General features: G+C 36.6%; 1 long non-coding RNA gene across 1 annotated transcript in view; it reads left to right on the top strand.

Annotated features, from left to right (window-relative positions):
• The window catches only part of LOC123384544, a 74,867-nt gene that overhangs the window by 7,713 nt on the left and 41,152 nt on the right, over window positions 1-26,002 (top strand). The window contains exon 2 of the long non-coding RNA XR_006595791.1: window positions 25,651-25,815. This is a non-coding gene — a long non-coding RNA (uncharacterized LOC123384544). The remainder of the gene's footprint in view (window positions 1-25,650; window positions 25,816-26,002) is intronic.

Raw genomic sequence — 26,002 nt, 5'->3', positions numbered from 1 at the left:
AAAAATAATTCTTTAAATTTTCCACAGGAGGAAAACAAATATAAATTCTCCAAATATCATTTTTTCCATTTTGGGTAGAGAAAAACTGGCTCTCTATTCAACTCTTCCTCCTTGTTAGAGTTTTTTATATTGTCAACAAAACCATAATTGTGATATAAGTCTATAATTTTAAAAGAAAATTTAAAAATCCACTTTGTATGGAAAGCTTCCAAAAGGAAAAAATGTCCCAAGTTTGGAAAATAGCCAGCCGAGTGCAGTTAAAATCCGAGAAAACACTTTAAGAAGATTTATTTTTTTCAGAAAGTGTTATATTTGAAAATTGGAATACATGGCCTAATTAATGTTTAATGCTGGCACAAAATGCAAGAGGAAAGCAGCCAAGTTTCAATGGCCACTTCTCTAAAGAGAAATAGAAATTTCACAATCAATCAACATGAAGCATTGATTGTGCAATCAATTATATGTCTATCACTAGTCTATGTGTTGTGGAGAGTACCAAAGAATGAGAAACCAGAGGCTTTGCCTCATTGTAAGACAACATCCAATGATTCAGATAGCTAGCTTATTTTTACCCTAACACTTCCTGACCTCAACTTGCTCTGAACCTAAGATTTTATTAAGAGGTACTTCCATGAAAAGATAGAATTTAAACTGACCTTTGAAGGATGTCTAGGGTCTGAATAGATGGGGGACAGGGCAACCTTACGAGAAGATTCAAGGAGGAGGAAACAACAGGCTTACTTTTAGGGCCATTATCTCACCCTGATTACAATGGTGCATGCTTGTCATGAAAGAATGGGAAGTTAGCTTGCGTCTGCTATGATGAATCCAGAAGACATGTAGAGAGATGTGCTACGATTCAAAGGGTTACTGAATGTTTTGAGCAGGGAAATGGGTCAAAAAAAATTGACATTTAAGGATAATTGCAAGAAAGAATTACTGTAAACAAAGAAAAATAGAACTTCATAGAAGTCCAGCCATGAAGAAATATAAGCATAACTAGGGTTCTGGCTTAAAGAATAAAAAAACAAAAAGATAGAAATGAATGACATTTTGATGAGGGAGATATGGGGAATTATATAAAAGAATTACATCAAGATGATTTTATAGAATTCAGGCTAGGCAACAGAAGCAAAGGTAGTTCTTGGTAGAATCAGGAGAGTTTGGGCAAAGAGTTGTTTTAACAAGGATGTGTGTAGGAGGGGGGTGGAGGTGGAGGTGGAGAGTGAAAGAGATGGAATGAAAGTGGTAGAAGAAAGACAATACAATGGTTTTCACCCCGAACTCTGATTTTCTGGTGATGGCCAGACATTCAAAGGATCACTTCTAAGTGGCAGTTGTAAAAGATCCAAGATAAGAGCAAGAAATAATGGAACATTCTGGGAAGCCTGAAGCCAAGAAGCCATCATTCAATGGATTTTCCTGAAAGGAATAACATATATATCCTTGATGCTTTACAAATTATTCTCACCTCTATGATTTCATCCATGCCTACTGTGTAGGACTGATGACTAAGTCACATATAACCAAAGTCACTATGTTAATCGTCAAGGGTAATATAAATCTATATGCCATCATTACATCCCATGTTACCTTTACATTATTTTTTAAAAAGACACTACATCTTTACTACTTAAGTGTGAGCTACACAAAGTGATTTCCTTATGAAGAATTTGGTATGAAAAAGAAAAGGGGAGTAACTTTATAGTAGAGAAAGACGACTAAAACTACTGGAGTCAGGAGATCAAGGCTAACATCAACAGTGATAAGTCATGCTGATAGTATGTACCCTTGATCTGATGTAATGAAAATGACACTTTACCTCTGATGTCTTCCTCCAAAAAATTCAAAATCCTAAGGAAACACACACACACACACACACACACACACACACACAATTCCCAATTGAGGGGCAATCCACTAAATATTTGCCCAGTACTCCTCAATAGTGTCAAGATGAGCAAAATGAAAAAGGTATAAGAAATTCTCACAGTAAAAAAAGAGCCTAAGAAGCCATGAATACTGAATGCAATGTGGCATCTTGTATAGGATCCAGGAACACAAAAAAGGGACATTCAGTAAAAGCTAATACAGATTTTAGTTAAAAACAATGTTTCAGGGCACCTGGGTGGCTCAGTTGGTTACACATCCGACTTTGGCTCAGGACGTGATCTCACAGATCATGCGTTTGAGCCCTGCGTCAGGCTCTGTGCTGACAGCACATTAAGCTCATTAAGCTCAGAGCCTAGAGCCTACTTCAGATTCTGCGTGTGTGTGTGTGTGTGTGTGTGTGTGTGTGTGTGTGTGTGTGTGTCTGCCCCTCCCGCACTCACTCTCTCTCTCTCTCAAAAATAAACATTAAAAATTTTTTTAATAAAAAAAATGTTTCACTATCAGTTCATTAATTGTGACAAATGTATTAACATGAGATGCTAATAATAGGGTAAAAGTGAGGGTGGGATACATGGAAACTCTCTACACTATTTTTCCTAAAAGCTATAGGTATTCTAAACTAAAAAGGCTAGCCAGCAAATTGTTTGAACATAAAGAAACCACATAAGGCAGGCCAAAGAACTTTCACTTAGTCATGAAATTTAAGATTTTTAAAAACTTCAAAATAAATTTCCTATCTAAAAAATTCTATTCACACATAGAACTCTGCAGGCAGAACATAAATGTTGGAAATTAAAGCCAAACAGGATAAATATTTTAGAAATGTGCTCTGAAAAAATGAGTTTCTTTAATTAAATGTTCTAAAGTAGTTGTTTTAAAATGACAGATTCTAGAATTTGGTTTTATGACTCACTAGATATTTATTAAAATATTATTTACATTTGAAATTCCATTAAAATTATTCTACAATGTTTATAAAATGAGATAGAAAGGCATTTTCAAATCTAACATTTGAATACAGAATTAAAGTTATACCATTTTCTCCCTTCCTGGGGTCAAAAGAATCCATTTGTGCTTTCTCGATTATTCAGAACTAATATTTTTAGTTACTAAAATGATTTACCCAAGACCAACTTCTAGGAGTTAATGCAAATGGTTAGAAATTACTCTAAAAATTACGATTCCTCTTCCAATGACTATTTTATTCCTTTGTTTCAACTTAGAATACATAAGACCCATTCATCTATGATAACTTAATCTTTCATTTCAAATTTCAAGTCTGAATTTTAGATATGAAGTCTCAAGGTCTGGCTAAGAAAATGGAAATAACTGCAAATCTTGGATGGGTATGTTTTAGCCTGTTCAAGTTTGCAACTAGGCCTGGGTGCCTGCAAATTAGGTGTCTATGGCTCCAACCCCAAACCACTATTAGTGGGAGGTTTCATTGAGCTTGAAATGAAAATTAAGCCATATGCAAAGTTTTCATTACAAACAGAACAGAGCTATGACTGTTTGTTGAGTAAGAAGGCTGAGGAGCCATGGCAAATGAGACATTATTAAACTAAAGCCCTATACCCCAGCTCATCAGCAGCACATTGTTTCCAAATCCCTTTTGGAAGCTTCTTAAACTCCTCACATCTTTGATTAATAAAACCGTAAGAGATTTTAGTGATTACTCTGTTTTCTTAACTTTACAGATGTTAAAATTGAAAGGTCAGATGTTCTGCACAAAGGGCACACCGAGCTGGGATGAGAACTACAGTCTCCCAACTCCTAGCTGAGGGCATTCTCTCTCAATATATCTTTTACAACTGGATTTAGAAGATGATCTCCGTGACAGATGAACTAGAGATTTAGAAAACATGTTAGCATAGAAAGACTGGGATACGTCTTTTTGTTTTTTTGGGTTTTTTTTAAAGCAACTTTGTTTAAAATTGAATTTTCTAAGGTAACTGATATCATGGGACTTTTTTTTTTTGAAGTGTTACTTTTACCACTTTGTAGAACACCATTGGGGAAAAATCTGCCCCACATCATTCAAAATCACAAAAAGGATCCAACTAATGAAAATCGTTGCCAAAAAGACAGAAGTACCTAATCATGCCCTCTTTCAAAACATCTCCCATTCCTTTGACTTTCAGTGGCTACTGCATTTCAAACTGGCCAACTGGGAGTTCAAATATTTTAACATCAATGAATACTTGAAAAGGGTTGAGCATTATTCTCAATGAGACTGGCAGGGACATTAAACACCAAGTCAGTGGGAGAATTGAAAAAAAAAACCTATGATATACAATATATTTTCCACACTCAATTTTTTTAAACTTCCCTAAGTGAAGAACACTGTGACTGAAAGTTAATAAGCCAGCTACTGCTCCTGAAAGAAATTTGAGGAATGCCACATTTTTAGGCAGTCCAAGAACCTAACATATTTAATAAGGCATTTAAACCATTAGTGGAAGCAACAAGCATTATTTAAAAATCAGTAGAATGAGATAAAACAGAACAGACTGGAAAATATTAGAGTGTATCACTGCATAGTAATGGTAAGTATATATGCATATAGTGTCTTAGTGTTGAATTTCTTATTGTGTGTTAAGATTTTTAAAAATGGTTGTAAAACACTGATCTAGAACATGACCAGATATGAAACGTAAGTATTTAAAAATCTTTGTGAAGCTGAAGTTACTATCAAAAAGGGTTGGGGCGCCTGGGTGGCGCAGTCGGTTAAGCGTCCGACTTCAACCAGGTCACGATCTCGCGGTCCGGGAGTTCGAGCCCCCCGTCGGGCTCTGGGCTGATGGCTCAGAGCCTGGAGCCTGTTTCCGATTCTGTGTCTCCCTCTCTCTCTGCCCCTCCCCCGTTCATGCTCTGTCTCTCTCTGTCCCAAAAAAATAAATAAACGTTCAAAAAAAAAATTAAAAAAAAAAACAAAAAAAACAAAAAGGGTAAGCACTGAATCTTTCTGTGAAAAATACTATACCATGGACTGAGAAAAAGAATTTGGAGGCTAATGTATATTTTGCAATATTATATCTAGCCAGCTTGCCCACTTTGTTATATCACATGCTATAAAACACAAAACAAAAACAAAAGAAACAACATAGGGATAGTAAGCTGAGCATGTTCAAGAGTGTGCAAGAGAAAGCAATAGACCAGGGGCACCAACAATAGACCTGGCTCAGTCAGGTGAGCATCTGACTTGATCTCAGGGTTGTGAGTTCAAGTCCCATGTTGGGCTCCTCCCTGGGCATGGAACCTAAGAAAGAAAGAAAAAGAAAGAAAAGAAAGAAAAAAGAAGAGAAAAGAAGAGAAAAGAAGAGAAAAGAAGAGAAAAGAAGAGAAAAGAAAGAAAGAAAGAAAGAAAGAAAGAAAGAAAGAAAGAAAGAAAGAAAGAAAGAAAGAAAGAAAGAAAGAACGAACAGTAGACCAAAGACCAGGGCCAGCAGTAGGGAATATCTTGAACAACAAATTCTGTAGCTGGAACTAGGCTGGCTGGAAGAAATGTGTTCATTATGACAGAAGTTGGACTGAAGCAGGGAATTCAGAAAGTGTCAGGAGAGGATCTACTTTTCATTGTTTGGACAAGCTCGAGCACAGAATTCAGGTCTATGACTGAAATCTGAATTTAAAGAGAGATATGACAGGGACAAGGCACTGAAATAATAATAATAATAGAAAAAACAGAAGGAACTATGCACTATGTCAGTGTGATTCCAAATGCAAAGAGATGTTACAGAAGCTGAAATTGCAAGGACAATATGTGGAGCTAAAGAGAACTCAAGCCAAAAGATGAAAACTGGGTAAATTAAACAAAGTAGAAGCTTGGTGTCATTAAGTAACTAGAAAGAATGGGACCAGAGGAAGTTAGGAGATAAGTTGTTTCTGAAAGCAAATAGGGGCAGCTGTAAGAATTTAGTTATTCTTAATACTGTTCATATGTCCATGCATTCATTTTTTAATATGCTGATTAACTCACAAATTAAAGAAAATACTTCTTAAATCACTGGTGTGTGCTAGGCATAACTTAAAGGCCAGGATTCTTAACCAAAACCTCCATTCCTTAGACTAGGTTGTGGGGCCAACCTAGCATGATAGCCTATAGGATTAAAAGCAAAAAAAGAATGAGAGGCTCTTTGACATAGGCATCAAAGAAAGGATATAACCAATACCTTAAAGTGAGGTAGAGAACAAAAGACGTAAAGAACAGATAAATAACTAAGGTCAGAATAATATTTGGGGGTCTTTATGGTAGAGCCAAATAGTCCTGTACACTTCAAAATGGCTCAGTTCAAAAAAGGATATTGGTAGGAGCACCTGGCTGCCTCAGTTGGCTGAATGTCCGACTCTACATTTCAGCTGAGGTCATGATCTCACAGTATTTGAGATGGAGCCCCACATCAGGCTCTGCACTGACAGCACAGAGCCTGCTTGGAATTCTCTCTCCCTCTCTCTCTGCCCCCCCCCCCATTCTCTCTCTCTCACTCTCTCCCTCAAAATAAATAAATAAACTTTAAAAAAAAGGATATTGGTAAAGATAGCTCACATTAAAAAATATGACATTATAAGAAGAACTAGCATTTCTTAACTATGTGTCATGCACATTATACAGAGTATCTCGTTGAGTTCTTACTATAAAATTCCTATTCCAAATTTTACACTTGTATTATCTTATTTAAAAATAAAATTAAACAAACTGATGTTTAGAGAAGTTAAGTAACTTACCTATGACAACTTTATTATTAAATAGGGGACTTGATATTTGAACTTAAGTTTATTTGACCAAAGTGTGGTTACTTGTTTATCTAATTTTAACATAACCAAATTTTAAGGGAGAAAAAGTTATATACTTTAGAAATATTATAGATGGTACTTACCCCCAAAAGGCTTACAGACCTTCTGGGGTAAAGAGGTTTGTATATATAAAACAGAAAGTAACTTTAGAGAATATTTAAATGCAAAATTAATGGTGCCATGGGCACTGGAAGGGAGTAATCACTCTATGTTTCAGTAACTAAAAGAAAAATGTGGAAAATTTGGGACTTGACTCAGGTTTTGAGGACCTGTTTTAATGAATGGAGAGGAAAAAGAAGTATACTTAGAGTAGAGCATACTTAGATTAAGAGAAATGTGGAGGTGATGTGGAAGTCAAGAAGCAAGAGCGAAGGCTCGCAACGGAAGATAAGCTTCCTGTGCAATATATTTCCTCAAACCTGATCCAGCACTCTGACACAATTAACTTGTTCTACTTTAATAGCTACCTGTTTTATGTAAATGTTGTTGATACCTCAGATATCTGAAGTAATCCATTAGCATCTGAGGTCAATAATTATTACCTAAAAAGATGTCATTTGTGCTAAAAATGACACCTAATAGATGTCATTTGTGCTAAAAATTAAAATTGGTTCTCTGAAAAGAGAAGAAATTTGATAAATTCTAGGCTAAATATTAAACAAGAAAAAAGAGATGAAACATAAAATGCCACCATCAAGAATAAAAGACATTAAAATTTTATATGGAGGGGCACCTGGGCGGCTCAGCTGGTTCAGCATCTAGCTCTTGGTCTAGGCTCAGGTCTTGATCTCAGGGTCATGAGTTCAGGCCCTGTGTTGGGCTCCATATGGAAACACAATGATGAATTTTATGCTAGTATACTCAATTTAGATTAAATGGGCAAATTCTTTAAAAGTATAACCTACCAAGCTACCACACAATGAAATACAAAATACAGATAATCATATATCCATTAAAGAAATTGTATTTGTTGAGAATGTGTCCCAGAAATAACATTCTAGTCCCACATGATTTTCTTGGTGAATTCTTTAAGGAAGAAGCTGACCGAAATCTTTCAGAAAACAGAGAGAAGGACCTTTTTGCAACTTGTTTTATTGAGATCAGTAGGACCTTGATATCAAAAGTAACAAAATAATTACAAAAAAAAAAGATTATAGACTAATGTATATTGTAAACACAGACACAAAAATCATTAATAAAATGTTATGAACTTGACTCCAGCAGTTTATAAAAAGGATAATATATCATAAACAAGTGGCATTTGTGCTAGAAATTCAAGGTTTGTTTAATATTCAAAAATTGTTGTAATTTATCATATTAACAGATTAAAGAAGAAAACCATGTGATCATCTCAGTAGATGCAGAAAAAGCACTTGAAAAAATGTAACACTTATTCATGATTAATACTCTATGTAAATTGGGAAAATCAATTTCATAAAGAACATCTATAAAAAACTACAGTTAACATTGAATGGAAATATCAAAACACCTCTTATAGTGGGAACAAGAAAAGGGGGCTTACTCTTACTCTATTCATAATTGTGCTGGAGGTCCTAGTCATTGCAATAAAATAAGAAAAAGAAATAAAATACAGAAAGATTTTTTTAAAGTAAAATTATCTCTACTTGCAAATAATGTGAATATTTATCTAGACAATGCTAAGGAATCTACAGAAATACTACTAGAACTGTGGTAAACTGTGTTTCCAAAAATAGTCACTACACAATTTCTGGTGCCATATATTCTTATAGGATCTTGTCACTCCCCCATCAGAGTCTTCCCCTTTTTCCTTGAAATTGTGCAATTTAGCAACTAATTAAAAAAATACAATGAGGTGGGGCACCTGGGTGGTTCAGTCAGTTAAGCATCCAACTCTTGATTTCAGCTCGGATCACGATCTCACAGTTCATGAGTTTAAGCCCCATAGAGCCTGCTTGGGACTGTCTCTCTCTCCCTCTCTCTCTACCCCTCCATCCCCCTCAAAATAAACTTTATTTAAAAATACAATGGGGTTTCAACATATAAATTGGGGGGGGGCATAAACATTTAGTTAACAGCACACCAAAAACTACAAAAGATTGAAGACAAAATTAAAGATTTATATGCTGTTCAGAGATTAAAAGGCTACTTTAAAATTTTATCAATTCTCCCCAAATTTATCACTGTATTTAATGTAATCTAAATCAAAATATCACCAGCACTTTTTGTAGGAATTGACAATTGGATCCTAAAATTTGAATGAAATTCAAATGACACAGAATAGCAAAATCTATCTTGAAAAAAATAACCAAGTTGGAGGACTTACAACTAACTGGTAATAAGACTTACCAGTATAGTAATCAAAATCATAGTCTAAAGATAGACAAAAAGAACAACAAATGGAATAAAATTAGAGCCCAGAAATAGACCCATGGGATTATTTAATTTCTGACAAATGTGCTAAAGCAATCCAATGTGGAAGAGAAAACTGAATATCCATATAAAAACAAAAACAAAAACAAATTAGCCTCAACCTCTGCCTCACAACATGCACAAAAAATAAATTTGAAGTGATACACAGGCCAAACTTAAGAACTACAACTAAACAATTTTTGGAAGAATACATGAAAGAGTATATTCACTAATTAGAAGCAGGCTAATGTTTCTTAAGCAGATCACACAAAGCAATTTGAACCAAAAAAGAAAAATGTAATTAATTAGACTTCATCAAAATTAAAACTTTCCCCAGAAGCCACCATTAAGAAAATGAATCACCAATGCCATAAAGGCCAAAAATACTCACAAAACACTTATCTGACAAAGAATTCTAACTCAGAATGCATGAAGAACTTCTATAATTCAGTAATTAAAAAACAACAAAATTTAAAAAAATAGTTGAAAGATTTAGACACCTCACAAGTGAAGATATATAAATGATTAATAGTATATGACAAAGTGCTCAACATCATTAATCATTAGGGAAATGCAAGTCAAAAACATAATGAGATACTGTTACACCCCCCAAGAATGGCTAAAATCAAAGACTGACAAGCCCTAAACTGGCTAGGATGTGGAGTAACTAGAACTCTCATATGTTGCTCATGAGAACATGAAGTATAACCACTTAAAAAAATAATTTAAGTTTCTTATAACTTGTACTTATTTCAAAATGCTGACACCATTCTTTTTTTTTTAATATGAAATTTATTGTCAAATTGGTTTCCTTACAACACCCAGTGCTCATCCCAACAGGTGCCCTCCCCAGTGCCCATCATCCGCCCTCCCTCCCACCCCCATCAACCCTCAGTTTATTCTGTTTTTAAGAGTCTCTTATGGTTTGGCTCTCTCCCTCTCTAACTTTTTTTTTCCTTCCCCTCCCCCATGGTCTTCACTCTTATGTGGATCCTGAGATACCATTCTTAAAAATACACCTAACTCTATGACCTGGCAATTCCACTTCTAGGAATTTATGCATGAGAGATTAAAGCATACGTCCACAAAAACACTGTATAAGAATATTCATAGATCCTTTGGTTCACAAAATTCCCAAATTGGGAAAAGCCTGAGTCTATCATCAGAAAATGACTAGAGACTGCTATCTATTCATATAATGATCATTACTTGACAAATGAAAGGAACAAACAAGTAATACACATAAATAAATCTCAAAATCAATTTGCTAAATGAAAAAATAAAAGCCTAGGAAGGGGTATGGGGGTATTTTTTGAGGTGATGATGACGTTCTATGTCATACAGGAGTGTGTGCATTTTTCAAGACTTATTGAATAATATAACTGTGTTTCATCCATTTCATCATGTTATAGTATACTTAAAATACACAAATATGGGGCACCTGGGTGGCTCAGTCTGTTAAGCAGCTGACTCTTGATTTCTGCTCATATCATGTCATGGTTGTGAGATCGAGCCATGCATCAGGCTCTGTACCAGGCATGGAGCCTGCGTGAGAGTCTGTCTCTCTGCCTCTCTGTCTCTCTGTCTCTCTCCCTCTCCCTCTCCCCCATCTGTTAGTGCATGCATACCTGTGTGTGCACATGCTCTCTCTCAATAAACAAATAAATAAAATACACAAATATATACTTGTTTTTATACACACATATACATACACATTCAGACACATGCAAATATTGAACTCTAGTTAATGATGTGCATGCTGAAATTATTTAGGGGTTGAATGTACTGATGTCTGCAACTAATCTTGAATTGCATTAAAAAAACAAACTGATGAATAGAGGGATGGATAGATGGACTGATATGTTAAAAAGCAAACAGAGTCAAATGTTAATTGCAGAATCCTCGTTCTGAACATGTGCGCATACACTGTAAAATCGTTTCAACTTTTATGTATGTTTAAAATTCTTCATAAAATTTTGGGAAACATTATAATTACGTAAGGACTTTAAAAGAAGATATAATGTGTTATGAAAGCATATAATTACGAGATTTGATAGAGTCAGGAGGAATTATTTTAAAAGTAGTAAGTTTTCCATTTTTCTTGAGTAATCTGCTGAGGGCTACAAAATGAATAACTTCTAGAAGTGGTTCTCCTCTAACTTCAAAGATATCTGCATCCTAACATCCTTCCACTGTTTGTGAAATAGTACCTCTGTGAAATTCCAATCAGTTCTACCCACTTCCCAGGCATCAGTCTGAATGCTGTGCTCTCAGGGTAGCCCTCCATACAAGATTAGGAATCTCTGGTGTCCTGTTCCACTCTCAGCACTCACCATTATTTGCTCTGTTTCCTTGTTTGATGTTTGCCTTCCTCAACAGCCTAGAAGAGGCATAAAGGCAGTGATCATGTATGTCTTGTTCATCAGTATATTCCCGGTTTCTACAACAGTGCTTAGCACATACCAGGCATTAAACCAAGGTATATTGAGTGAATCAATTCTGTTGTGTTAAATATTAAAAGAAAACAGTGGATTACGTGGATTACATAGAAAAGTACACACTATTCACAGCAAAGTTTCAATTTTAATTTCAATACATTAAATTCCTGGACTGTTTAAGACAAGATTATCCAAACCAATTGGTATCCTGGTTTTATTAAATTATTGAAAGACTTCTCCCAGAAGAGCTTTTTCCAAATGAAGAAAAGTTAGGTGCTCAAACTGGATAATATCCAACTTAAAAAAACAACAAAACACAAGACTGGTCAATGTTTTCAACTCACTTCCTACTCTTTTCCCAGTTTCTTTTCTGACTTCTCCCTATTACATCAAGGCACATTCCAAACTTTGGACATGAAGTTCAGCATGATGCGAATATAATTGTTTCCGAGGCCAGGGGCAGGGGCGAGGGAAGGCCCAGAGGGAGTAAACAAATAAAGCCAACAATCACTAAGTAGTTAGTAGCTTTTAATATCAGTGAACTAAAAAAAAAATCAGTACATGGGATAGAATTATCAGTACATGGGATATGTATTACTTTGAACATACTCACAGCATGGCGTTGAAAAAGACAACTACAGGATGTCTACTTTGGGAAACTTAAGACCAGAGATGCCTTGCAAGGAGGTGAGACAGTTGTTACAAAACCAAAAAAATTCCTTGCTGCAATAATCACACAGAAAGATTGATGCTGGAAGCAGACATATGGCTCACAGGGGAGAAGTAATGAGATAAAGGCACATGCTGCTGGAGCAGGTGATCTACTAATTAGATTTCAGTGATGTGGTTCATATGATGTTTAGCTGGAAATTATCTTAAAATATACAAAAGAAATAAAACAGAGTAGCAGGGGAAATGACTCAGAACCATGATCATAATGAAATCAGGATGATGGAGCTGACATAAGGTTTTTACAAGACTTTTGTAGACAAATAAGAACAAGTTGTCATGTAATATCAAAATCTTAATAGGATTAAGATTTGAATAGAGCAATTCAAGAACTAGAAATATAAACTCTACAATTATCACTTCATCATATGTTATCTTCATAGATTTTCATAAAGGTAGATGAAACTATTGAGACCCTACCATAATAAATATCCATATGTCTAATCTATTTTGTTCTTCCTCACAATTATCTGAGATAATTGTATCCTAAAAAATAGGGCTCAGATAGGCTAAATGAGTTGCCCAAGGACATACACCTGTAAGCAGCAGAACCAAGATCCAAACTTAGGGTATCTAATTACAAAGATCCCATCCCTAACCCTATGCGACATGTTTCATCTTATTCCATAGCACCAAAAAGTCATATACAACTCTGAACATGCTCTGTAAGGAAATAAAAATCAATGCATGTATGTGTTTCATAATACATGCTTACTTCTCCACATTACACTATCTGTGACACTATTTGGTGATGGTCTTGACCACCAAGAAAAGCACTTATTAAGGGCTAGTTACTTAGGATGAGACAATATATCGCACTTTGAACTTAAAACTATTACAATCAAGGAGACTTTTGATATTCCTTTGATATCAATTTTTTTATGTCCCCATAACTAAATGCTACACACCCACCATAGTTATCATTTTAAACTGAACCATTGATATCGGCTCTTACAACAATGAGATACAATGAGAATATTCAAGGCTTGGGGGGGGGGGAACGTGGCAAAACTATCAAATTATTCTTGTATAACCCTTTGATTTTTAAATGTCAAGGCATTTAGAAAGCATATGAACAGGGTTGCCTGGGTGGCTCAGACGGTTGAGCATCTGACTCTTGATTTCGGCTCAGGTCATGATCCTAGGGTCATGCATCAAGCTTTGAGCCTTGCATCAAGCCCCTTGTTGGGCACTGCACTGAGCATGGGGCCTGCTTGAGATTCATTCTCTCTCTCTCTCTCTCTCTCTCTCTCTCTCTCTCTCTCTCTGCCCTTCTCCCCCACTCACTCTCTCTCTCTCTAACAAATAAAAGGTAAATTTAAAAAAATAAAAAGAAAGAAAGCATATGAACAAGTATTATTTCTAGGGGATTGCTTTAGAATAATTTGGGTGGCTGAAATACATTTATACCTGACTCATTCATTCATAGTTTCTGTCTGTTGTAATATTAATAAAACACTCCAATCAAGTGCTCTGAATTATACTTACTATTTCATGTGTTCTGGCAAGTCAATGGATTTGAAATTTTACTTCTAGCTGAGTAAGCATGTATTATGCAAAGTAATATTAATGAATTTATTGAGCAATAAATAAAATTTTCAAAAGCACTCCCTTAGTTGAATTAATTGATATGTTACCAAGGATTAGTAAAAGAAACTCAGTTCATTGGCAGTCTGCTTACATGGGAACTTTGACAAGTCTTTTGATAGAAATTATTAATTATAAGTGTGGTAGCAGTATGCCTAAATCAGAAGCATGTGGCGAAGTGAGGATCAGCTCTATGTGCTAGTCTACTAACTCCTAGCAGGGACAAATATTCGTAATAATATTACTTATCAGTGCCAACAACCAAGAGCTATCTCACTTTTAATGTGATATTTCATTTGAAAAAAAAAAAGACATTACAAAGAATAGTTGGATCCAGGATGAGTTAAATGGGAAAAGGTCTCTGAAGGCAGAAGAATGCATAAAGAGAGTTCAATCTTTAAGCCATCTGTCTGATGAGTGAGAGGAAGCCTGCGGGTAGAGAAAATGGGAAGAGAACTCCTTGAGAATGGTCTCAAGTACAGCTGTGGGGAAGATCTCTGGTTCCTGCTGGGAGGGAAATCATAAAGTCAAGTACTTCTTGTTACAAGGTGAACTTGAGATCCAGAGAGTAATGAACACAATAAAAAATCAGGTTGCCTAGAAATAACAGGTACTCTCGGATTGATACTAAGAATAATTTGTTGGTTAACTTGAAAGATGCATTGTAAACAAACTTGAATTCTGTAAGAATTGATGAACTGACCCCACACTGAAGTGGAGCTACAGCTAATGGATGGAACCAACCCAGAAAGTAACATATACTTTAAACGTGTGATTGGGTCAAACTCTCTTCTCCTAGGCATGAGGAAAGTTATTCCTACTCTTATTCTAATTCAAACGGAAGTTACCATCTCCACAGTTCCTGTGCTCCCAACACTTGAAAATCACTTTTCTTTTTGACTGAATTAAACTAGACACCTCCTGCCCCTGAAGTGCTGAGTCTTTCTCCTTCTTTGTACCTCATACATGCGTGATGCTTACCTGATTTACCATATTCATCCAGTAAGAATTTCTTAAAGACCTACAACGCACCAAGCACATGGTGGAAAAAAAACAAGTTTACTTGGCAAATCCCCTTCCAAGTAAGGTTCTACCAGCTCTTCCCCTATTTTCTGAGACTTCAGATACTGGTCCATACCACTAAGAGCTATCTGAAATGGAAAAGATAAATAGAACGTACCTGTGGCAGTAAATCCTTTTAAAAAACCCCAACCATGCAGAGACTTAGTAAGCTAAAAGCCTGTTTGTGAGACTGCTTCAAATCAAGGTCAAGCCAGTTGTCCTTGAGCTAAGGAAAGAAAGTGCCCAAACTAACTGACTTTGACTTTAAGGAAATGTATGTTTCCATTCATGTGGTTATTTCTTGGCAACCATTTACAGAGAACCTACTATGTTCAACGTACCAATAAAAGTGCTGAGATTAGAAGTGAAAATATATAGATAGGCTATGGACCCCTCCCAAGAGGATACAGTGTGTGCCTGCAAATGATTGTGACACAAAGTAGAAAGTGGCAAGTGTCTTAGAGACGAAAATATATAGGATTAACCCGAGTGCATAGACACAAAATTTCAACATGTATATTTCCATGTGGGTATTCTCCCTCTTTTGTTTGTAATTATGCAAAGTCAGCATTTCTCTGTAAGTTATTGTTCTCATTTCAGTAATGGGTTGTAATTTAACCTGACACCTAGAAGTTGATGTAGAGAAGGTAGAGTGTAAATGTAGATGCTGGGTAGGCACAGGTGGAATATAATGAGGAGCTCTGGCATGGTCTGAAATGCAAGCAGCATGGGGGACAGGGAAGGAGACAGTTTGGTGCAGTGAAGAGAGCATCTCTTAGAACTGAGAGTCTACCTCACTATAGGAGCATCAGCTATTCGAAACCTCTGAGTTGTAAGAGTCATCTGTTAATCAGGGCAGGATGGTTTCGACTACAACACATTTAGGTTCCTATTCAGTTTTGGCCTTTCAAACTCCACTAGACAAGTGGATTCTATAAACTCTATGCACCAGGACGCTTAGTTAGCACTGTATGCCCTGAGCTCAGCACATGTTTGGGCTCACAGCAGATGCTCAGAAAGCACTGACTCAGTGAGTGACTAAAAGAATTGCATGTGGGTGGCACAACAATGTCCACTACTTTCTCTCCTTTCTTCTCACTTCTCATCTATGGTGATGAACCATTCTGTTTTGCTGAAGACTTTCCTACTTTTAGCCGTCAAGCTCCACTTCCTGGGAAAACCTTCAGTCCCAGGCAACCAAGGTTGACTGGTCACTTCCTTCTCCCTACATTCCCTGTGCTTCAGGCATGTCCATCATACCTGTGGACCTTACTTAAACCCACTGGGAATATTTAAGACTAACGACAATATTCTAAAGAGCACTGAAAAGTTTGGGGATTTGTTTCTTTGGTTTATTTCCCACTGGAACAAGTCAGACATTAAAATAGACATAGATTTTCAATGTCTTTCCCTAGTCATATGGCAAGTGAATGGATGATCTGCAAATAGAAAAGTCCTCCTATTTGCCAAAAGCCATCATCTGCCTGAGTACATTATGATATGATAAAAATGCAGAGCATAAGGCTTCAAGTAATACTTGGAACGTCTCTCTTGGATACCAAGCCAAACAGGTGTGATACACAAAACCCAAACTGACAATGAACTCGGATGATCTGGTCATCCCACCTGGCAGTGGGAGACCAAAGCCACACAAGAAATTCAAGAATGAATAGAAATCCAAAGGACGAACCTTTTTTTTTTCTTTTTTTCTTTTTTTTTTTTTTTAATTCCCACATGTATCCTGACTTTTAGCTGAACTGGAAGCACTCAGGGCAGTACTATTCCCCAGTGACTGCAAAATAAATGTCATGCCAGTGTCACCCTCCCAGCTCTGAAAAATGCAAAATGGCACTGCCAGCAACTCTCAGACCTCACTCAGAGCTGCAGGCATTCCAGCGGAACATTAAACAATACTGTAGACCGAAAGCTAGATTTTTTAACTAGCCCAGATTTCATGCCTAGCCAGCAAGGATCTTCACTCTACTTCAGTCTGCTGGAGGCAAAGGAATTTTACCATCTGGTATTGATGTCTGGCTGGATTAGGAAAGGGCATCTCTCTTGATGATACTAGTGGGGCATTTATTTCATTTATCTGTGTTCCACTACAGAAATCCTGTGATTACTGTGACTTCAGTCATTAAAGATAAGCATTTTCAATATAATATGGTAACTAAACTTTTAGCAAGGCAAGTCCAATTAAAGAAACATACATCTCTTTCAGTGCCGGGGGGACAACTACCTGTTGGATTTAGTAGGGTACAGCAGGTCTCTCTGTATATGTACTGTACTTTAAAGGGGTTTTCTACCCTAATTTCCCATGAGATGCAACTCCACCATATTTTACCTTTGTGTCCTATTGAGGGATTCATTCATTTATTCATTCAAAAATATACACTGGGTACCAGGCACTAAAACACTGGAGATAGTGCAAGGAACCAGACAAAACCCCTATTCCCATGGAATTTACATACTGGAATCAGGAGAAAGACAGTAAGAAAATAAGTAAAATACGTGGTCAGTCAGAAAGTGGTAACCACTTTGGATAAAAATAAAACAGAGAAGTGGGTAGGGCAGCAGTTGTGAATCTCCTAGGGCTGGTTTTGAGCCACACTTGAGCAAAAGCCTTGCATCTTTCAGAAGCCCCATGCTATTTCTACTCCCTTATGTTATACAAGTGTTGGAGGAGTTTAAGCAATTAGGGTTGGGTTTTATTTAGATATTGCACAGAGCAAAAGGTATTATCAGAAGGATTTTAATCAAAGAGAAGCAAGGTTAATTATCAAAGCGGTGGATATTTTTTCCAAATCCCAGACAGGTAGTTCACTGCCCAGCCACAATACAGCAGAAAGAGCATGGAATTTGTGGTCAAACAAAACTGGTCTCGACATTTGATTCAGCCACACCTGCTAGGTGTGACCTTAGGAGCATTATTTTAATTACCATTACTTTTTCTTTACTTTGTACTACCGGTATAATAATTTATTCCATGCTTCTTGGGGTCAATAGTGAAGATTAAATATGCTAATTAATGGAAAGCTTCCAGCACTCAATGATGCTTCTTATGCCACAGTCATTGTGATGCATCACACCCTCCCTTTCATCTTCTGCAATAGACTGACCAAGATTAAGGTAAGAGAAGTGATTACAAAGGGTAAGAATTGACTCGATTAACTGCAACAGTCCTGAAGGTCTCAGAAAAACGGGATGTCTCCACGTATTTCTCTGGTGACAGTCTAGAATTGTGTCCTTTCTGCATTCTTGCAGAGCAAAGGAAAACACAAGTGAGTTACAGTGCCATTGGGGCTAAGCCTTTCCTAACGTATTTCAGACTTTGTGTGGTGCTGAGACCCTGAACTGAGAAGTGAATGTGTATTCATAACCCAAACTGCTGTGGGTGCTGACAGGATCTGTGTCAACCTAAAATATGTAATGAGACATTTCCATTAAGTCTTTATTTCTAAAGCAGAAACGTATTTAAGGAACAAGAAAACTGAGTTTCAATGGCTATAAAAAGAATTTTGATTATTTTCTTTTAAGGAAAAACTAATGTTTCGCATTTTTTTTATTGAAGTGTAGTTGACATGTTTCTCATTTCCTATCTTTTTAGGATTTTTTAAAATTAGTTAAATGCACTCAAGTATCCTAATGCTGAAGTGAGTCCAGGCCAAAGCTCTGATGTAAAGAATCACAGCTTCAGCTAAACTACTGAACTAAGGAGCACAAGGCCAGGTGCTCACAAAGGTCCTGCCTGCTCCTTTCAAGGGGAAGGAGGGCAAGGCAGAGTATATGGACAATAGAGAAAAATGGAAATGGTTTGGGGAATATAAAAAACACACAGGCCGTAGTCAGAAAGGGACTGCCTGTTGACAAGTATGATGACCAAGCATCCAGGTTTGCCCGGGACTCAGAGATTTCCTAGGACACAGGATTATCTGTACTAAAATTGGACTAAATAAATAAATAAATAATAAAATTGGACAGTGTCAGGAAAACAGAGATGACTGGTCACACTATGGCAGGTCTCAGTGATCGTATTTGGAGGGTGAGGATGTAACAGGGTGGTAGGGGCAGAACAAGCAGATGCTGAGAGAAGGAGACAGGCCTTAATTTGAGTTTTATTGGGTGGGAATTTTATTTTCACATAGTTTTCTTGATGATGGTGTTTGGGGGGTTTTATTGAGATATAATTGACATATCATAACATCCGCCATTTAAAGCACAGAGTTGAATGGTTTTTAGAAACAGATTATGCAACCATCACTATCTAATTCCAGAACTTCCTCACCAACCCAAAAAGAAACCTGTATCCATTACAAATCACCTCCAATTTCCCCTCTGACTCATCCCCTAGCATCTTAAAAGAAGGTGATTTGAATTTTCTGCATTTAAAAGGATAAGTAATAAGGCACGCACAGAACACAGAGTACGTTAGGGCTTAAGTAGCTGGTGTGTCTGACATAGCCACATTATGAAAGGGAAAAATCAATCTGAATCCTTTAATGAACAATCTCTTTACTTTATTTCCCCAAATCTACTGTTGGTTAGGAAGTAACCTGGTGGGAACTGGTAACTGATGTCATGAAAAGCTTGAGAAAATTACAGTCATGGTTATGTAATCAGCTTTTCTTAGCTCTTCTTTAGATCTTAATATTTTCCAGGATTATATCGTCGCTCTCTATCTCATTTCATTTCCTTGAAATTAGAAATTGGAATTATTAGGTTGATTCGTAACCTTATATTATGTGGCCTCTTTTAAAATTAATTAAGGAGTATGCAATTTATTCACCTTTTCATTAGAAATGATTGCTCATCATTTTAAAAAAATAAATGTAAATATTTTACTCTAAACAAAAGCTATTAGAAAACTGTTTGATCAGCTATGTTTCCCTCCACATCAATGTCTGGTGTCTATTTGTTCTTGGCTTGAAAGAGCAGTAATTTAAATTTGAATCTGCCTTAACCGAATTTTGCTATTACCAAACTCTTGCCATTCGCCATGTTTGCTTGCTGTTCCACAGTGATAGAAGGAAATTTTCTGGATTTCTGGACTCTGGAAGTCACACAGAAACATAAACAGGAGAACATTATCGAAGAACACGGGACCGCTTAACTGCTTATCATCAACTCTTGGCTTCAAAAGCAAGACGCTATTGTTCAGACCATAATTTAAAGTTTGTTACCTGGAGTATGAAATAGTACCATCAACCACCCATTGGCAGGAATTTCAATGGTTCATTACAGCTAGCAGGAATAAATTTGCATTTATTTATGTGAAATAAATGTTCACATCCTACGTTCTCACTAGATCCTGCTTGTGACGCATAGCACACGCGTGAAAAACATCTGACCCGGGTTGGTTAGAAGTGCTAAGGCATCTGGACTATATGTGGGTTGAATACGTGATCTCCTCCATTTTATTTTATTATTTTTTTAATATCTATTTATTTTTGAGAGAGAAAGAGAGAGAAGAGTGCAAGTGGGGGAGGGGCAGAGAGAGAGGGGGACAGAGCATCCAAAGGGGGCTCCATGCTGATAGCAGAGAGCCCGATGATGAGCTCAAACTCATGAACCATGAGACCATGACCTGAGCCAAAGTTGGATGCTTAACTGAGTCCCCCAGGCAACCCTGATCTCATCCATTTTAGAACCACATTCTACAGAAATGAGCTAATCAGGCACAAACGAAGCTGGCAAGAAACACAATGTGTGCCTTGGTGTAGGATAATAGGTTTTACCCTGGTATTCATAACCCCTCAGTGATTTAGGCATCTACTGACCGGTTTTAGGAGATCTGTGAACATACTAAACTAGTACACAAAACATTGTACCTTTTTTTTTTTTTTTTAAAGAAAGAAGTCACCACTTCTCAACAGATTCCCAAAGTGGTCAATTATCCAAGATAGGCTAAAAAATGATTGCTCTTACATGGGCAGAAGAGATGAACAGACATTATTTCAAAGAAGACATAGAGATGGCCAAAAGACACACGAAAAGATGCTCAACATCACTCATCATCACTGAAATGCAAATCAAAACCACAATGAGATATCATCTCACACCTGTCAGAGTAGCTACAATAAAAAACATAAGAAATAAGTGTTGGCAAGGATATGGAGAAAAAGGAACCTTCGTGCACAGTTGGTGGAAATGCAAAGTGGTGCAGCCACTGTGGAAAACAGTATGGAGGTTCCTCAAAAAATTAAAAATAGAATTACCATATGATCCAGTAATTACCCTATTGGATATTTACCCTAAGAATACAAAAACACTAATTCAAAAATATTTATGTACCTCTATGTTTATTGCAGCATCATTTACAATAGCCAAGACATGGAAGCAGCCCAAGTGTCCACCCATAGAGGAACGGATAAAGAAGAGGTGGTATATATGTGCAATGAAATATTACTCAGCTGTAAAAAAGATTAGATCTTGCCATTTGCAACAACATGGATGGATCTAGAGAGTACAATGCTAAGTCAAATAAGTCAGAGAAAGACAAACACCATACGATTTTATTCTGATGTGGAATGTAAGACATAAAACAAACAAAGAAAGCAAAAAAGAAATCCAAAAATAGACCCTTAACCATAGAGAACAAACCTATGGTTACCAGAGGGGAGGTGGGTACGGGGATGGGTGAACTAGGTGAAGGGGATTAATAGTTCTCTTATTGTGATGAGCACCGAATAAGCGTATAAATTTGTTAACTCACTATATTGTACACCTGAAACTAATATAATACTGTATGTTAACTCTACCAGAATTGAAATTGAAAAAAAAAGGATTGCCCCTGAAGAGTTTAATTAACATAGTTGATTCTATTTTCTACCAAACTATCTGCCTTCATAAATAAAGCATATATTTTGCCTGTTCAAAATTATGTGCCAAGTCTGATTCAGTGATAAGTAAATTTCTTTGTTCATAAATTTACATAAAAGTGTATATTTCCATCCTTATTGTACATACATTGTACTAAACTTTGGCCAGAGTAGCAAAAAAAAAAAAAAAAAAACCAAAAAAACTGTAAGTAATTTGGAATAAGGGACTTATTACGGGGATTAGACTTTTATGTAATTATGGCAACTGGGGGAGAAGTCTATATAAATCTACTGCTTCTGTGTCTGGTATTGAATCTGAAGTTTCTTGGCTGGCAGATGTGAAGAAAATCTAAATGTGAAAGTGTAAAAGAGCTTTAAGCAACTGGAATCCACATCTGTCTCAAGTTCCCTTCACCCTTGATAATGCAGGTGACCACAGGTGAAGCTGGCATCCTGTACCACAGCCCGATACACAAATCGCATAGAAGTTGAAGAAGGAAATTCATCAGGAGATCCAGCGCTTTGGAGAAGCTCTGAAGAAGACACCATAGAGCCAGAAGGCTTGAAGGCACATATGTTCCTCTAAAGCAACAAAGGGAGCCAGCAAATCAGTAACAATCCTACAACGTGTGGCAGTTCCTGGAACTGTTCCAGGAACACTGACCTTTAGAATGCAGAAATGACTGCTGTTTTACACCCTCCAAACCTCATAAAATTTCTTCTTTGGACAACCCTAACCCAAAGAGAAGAGAATTCTGGGAAACACAGTTCCAGCTAGGTTTAGTTGACACAGTCCAAAGCTATCACACACACACAGTACTTGACTGAATACAGGCATGGGGGGAGAAATGCTTTTACTTCTCAAAGCCATAAAACGAGGGCAATCGTTTATTCATAATCTATTCCCTTGAGTTACTGTAAACTATGAGATGCTTATATTGGCAGATTTATTTATTTGAACTTTTTAAAACTGTAACCAATGTCTTACTAAGCGAAGGCCACTGTAGAACTCCCAAGTACAGCATATAAATCTGGAAGAATGAGACAGAGCTTGCATCCAAGATTCGTAAGTGATTAGTATCTATGATAAAACTATCTAAGAAATCAACAAAAGAGAACAATAAACATAACAGACAAATGGGGAGCGGATGTTAAATGGCAATCCACAGAAGGAAAATGCAAAATGGTTAATACTCAAGTATGAGGAATGCTCAAATACACTGGTGATCAGAGGAATACAGATTAAAACAGTAGGATACTACTTTCACCTTACAGATTAGCAAATATTAGAATGCCATATGTCGGTGAGGACGTGACGCATAAACACTCACACACTGCTGGGGGGTGGGGGGAGGGTAGACAATTACAGACGGACTGAAAAGTTCCCTGGAAGTACTTACTTGAGTCAAGATTGCTGACCCAGTAATGATACTACAGGGTTCATATCAAAAAAGAAATCCTCACAAAAATCTAGAATCCCCAGATTATCAAGGATATTCATTGTTGTGTTTACTCAAATTATATAGCTGAAGGCAATATATAAACCTCTATGTAGGTAAATAAATACAAAACACATAGTGGGCATATACTGTAGAATGCTATCTAGCAGTTAGAAGCAAATAATTACATGTATCCTCTACAACATGGATAGCTATCAAAAAGCCAGTGTTTGATGAGAAAGGTAAAAATACTGCAGGTTACATAAATTACAATGTGTATGGGCCAAACTGTACAGGCAAAACTGTAATAATGATTTTAAAAGGACACATAAAAACTCAAAAGCACAAATCAAGCACAGTCACAGGCTATAAAGGGAGGAAAATGGGAGTGAGGAATGAAAATAAAAGTGAATCAATTGATCAATAAGGCATGGGCTCTGCCAGAAAGGTGACAACAGTGTGCCGGGGAATGATTTAACCCTCTGTCTTTATGGATTGTGAAATAAATAAATACATAACATTTGTAAATAAATAAATAAAAGGAGGCCTAAGTGTTTTTTAGAGAATATAAGCATAGAGAGAATTTTATCTGCTGCAACTATTCTGTCAGCTCCGGTAGTCCTTTAGCAAACCACAGAACTCGGGAGATTTTTTTTTTTTGGTTTTGTGGTTACTCAGCCTCAAAGACCAACTGAGTTTCCAGGTTAGAGAGAGATACTGGTTAGATTCCAAAACAGGCAGTTTGGAAAAGGAAGTATATAATTTCAATTTTAAAAAGAAAAGTTAGATAAAGTACCATTGATATAGGAAACCTTAATGCTTTATAATCATAATTTTTATTTTAATATTTTATGCTCTATAATTTTAAAAGTCATGGTAAGAAACTATAGGTAAGAAACCCCTAGGAAAGAGAAACTAAGGCAGATAGTAAAGGTGAGAAGAATGGAAACAGCCCCCGGCATCATTCCTCTTAAAACAAAGCTCTTCTGCTGAGCGGGCTAAATGTGATGTCATTTCCTGTTTCATTTCCTACAGAACAAATCCACTGTGAGGTATCTGAGCTGCTTCACAGAGTGGAGTCACCATAGGGTTTTGTAACCTCTGACACTGGTGGCCCTCTACAGATCTTTATTGTATTAAAAATACTGTCATCAGAAAGGTGGATAATTGGGTGAAATTTCAGATCACAGTTTTATGACATTTATCATTTGAAGGACATTGTGTTAGACTTCATATACTGACTTATCAAATGTTAATTGAACATCTACAGTATATCACATATTCAACTAGACCTTAGATTTTATTAAAAAAGAAATTGATGCGGTACCCGTAGCAGTTAGAATAATGGCCTCCTCTTCCAACCCCCATTCCTACCCCCCACTGCCCCTTCCCCTGACAAAAATGTCTACATCTGCTACTTATTTCTGTTAAAAGACTTTTTAAGATGTCTTCCCAGAGCATCTTGTCTTGTTCACCGGTGTAATTTCAGCAGCACCCAGTACATCCTCTCAGTGGGACAATAATGGCCATTGGGGTTTTATTGCTACTCTGGTCATTAATTATTGTCCCATTAAAGGCTTTTTTATTCACCTAGTATTAAGAGATAAGATGGCTTGGATAGCAGTTCAGAGGACCAGTTTTGTTTTGTTTTGTTTTGTCTTGTTTTGTTTTGCTTTAAGGAGTTTCTCATTAGTTAGAAATAGTTGCATTAGTCAGAACTTCCAATCTTTATGCAGAGGAATATCTTTATGCTGCTGTACCTGGGTTTGGCTTTAATTTTTAAAGTCAACAGATAGAGTTTCTCTCTCTCATGTCTGAACAATCAGTACCATTAACATCAAACAGAGGTGTCCTTTTGTAGAGCTAGCTGGTATCATTAAGAAGAAAAACCATAATATACTATAGATGAGTCTAGGTAGAGGTATTTTACTTTACACGTTAACCCAGTCATATAAAATGAGAAAAAATGTAAGGAGAAATATTTTATACAAATACTATAAAATATTTTAGAACAAGTAAACCGCTCAGTCTTACCCTCTGCTGCACAATGATGACTCTCAAAGGCATCTGATGCTTTATAAATAATAAACATTGCAATTCTCAAATAACATCCAGGAGTTGCTGAAATTGAATAACTTTCCTACTTGTCATACCCAATCAGAGAATCCATCTGATACAAAAATCTATGTATTTTGAACAACTAGAGCCACTCTCAGCCTGGCAAGATGTTCACACTTAGGCAGAATGGAGACCAAGGGAAGGAAAGCTGGATTCCCCACCCTATAGTCATTCCCAGGGTACACAGATTAAGTAGGCTTGCTTAATATACTGTATATAATTATACTTACATAATTTAACTTATTGTTCCCTCTGTGTGTTTTTTGCCCCTTAAGTTAATTTCACTTAAACACCCTGTGATGCAATTGCATTTCTGATTGTCAATATAAATCACTTTATGCACCTTATTCAAGACATAAGAGGCAACTCTCTCTTACACAGGCACCAGGATCTCCTTTGGAAAAAAAAAAATATGTATAAGGCATTTGCCTGAAAATTGAGGGTATTCTGCAAGATTCTACTAGATCTTCAGAAGGTGAACATTGTCAAGGCAGATCAGTGTAGACACCCTGAACTAGAGGGGGATCATGTACTCCCCTAGTAATGGTAAGTCCTTTTATGTCACTGTGGTGGGGTAAATTCAATCTGTATTACAAATAACGTATTTCATCTCTCATTGCAAAAAGTAGTTTTTGGGAAATCACAAAATTATGTCTTTATCTCCAACTCTGTCATTTCTATCTCTAACTCTAATTACCCCTGAGTTAGAAAAGAAAGGAAAGTATATAATCAG

The sequence above is a fragment of the Felis catus genome, chromosome A3 (genome assembly GCF_018350175.1).
Source record: "Felis catus isolate Fca126 chromosome A3, F.catus_Fca126_mat1.0, whole genome shotgun sequence".
Classification (NCBI taxonomy): Eukaryota; Metazoa; Chordata; class Mammalia; order Carnivora; family Felidae; genus Felis; species Felis catus.
The sequence above is the reverse complement of the archived record's forward strand: the minus strand, read 5'-3'. Positions and strand labels throughout refer to the sequence as shown.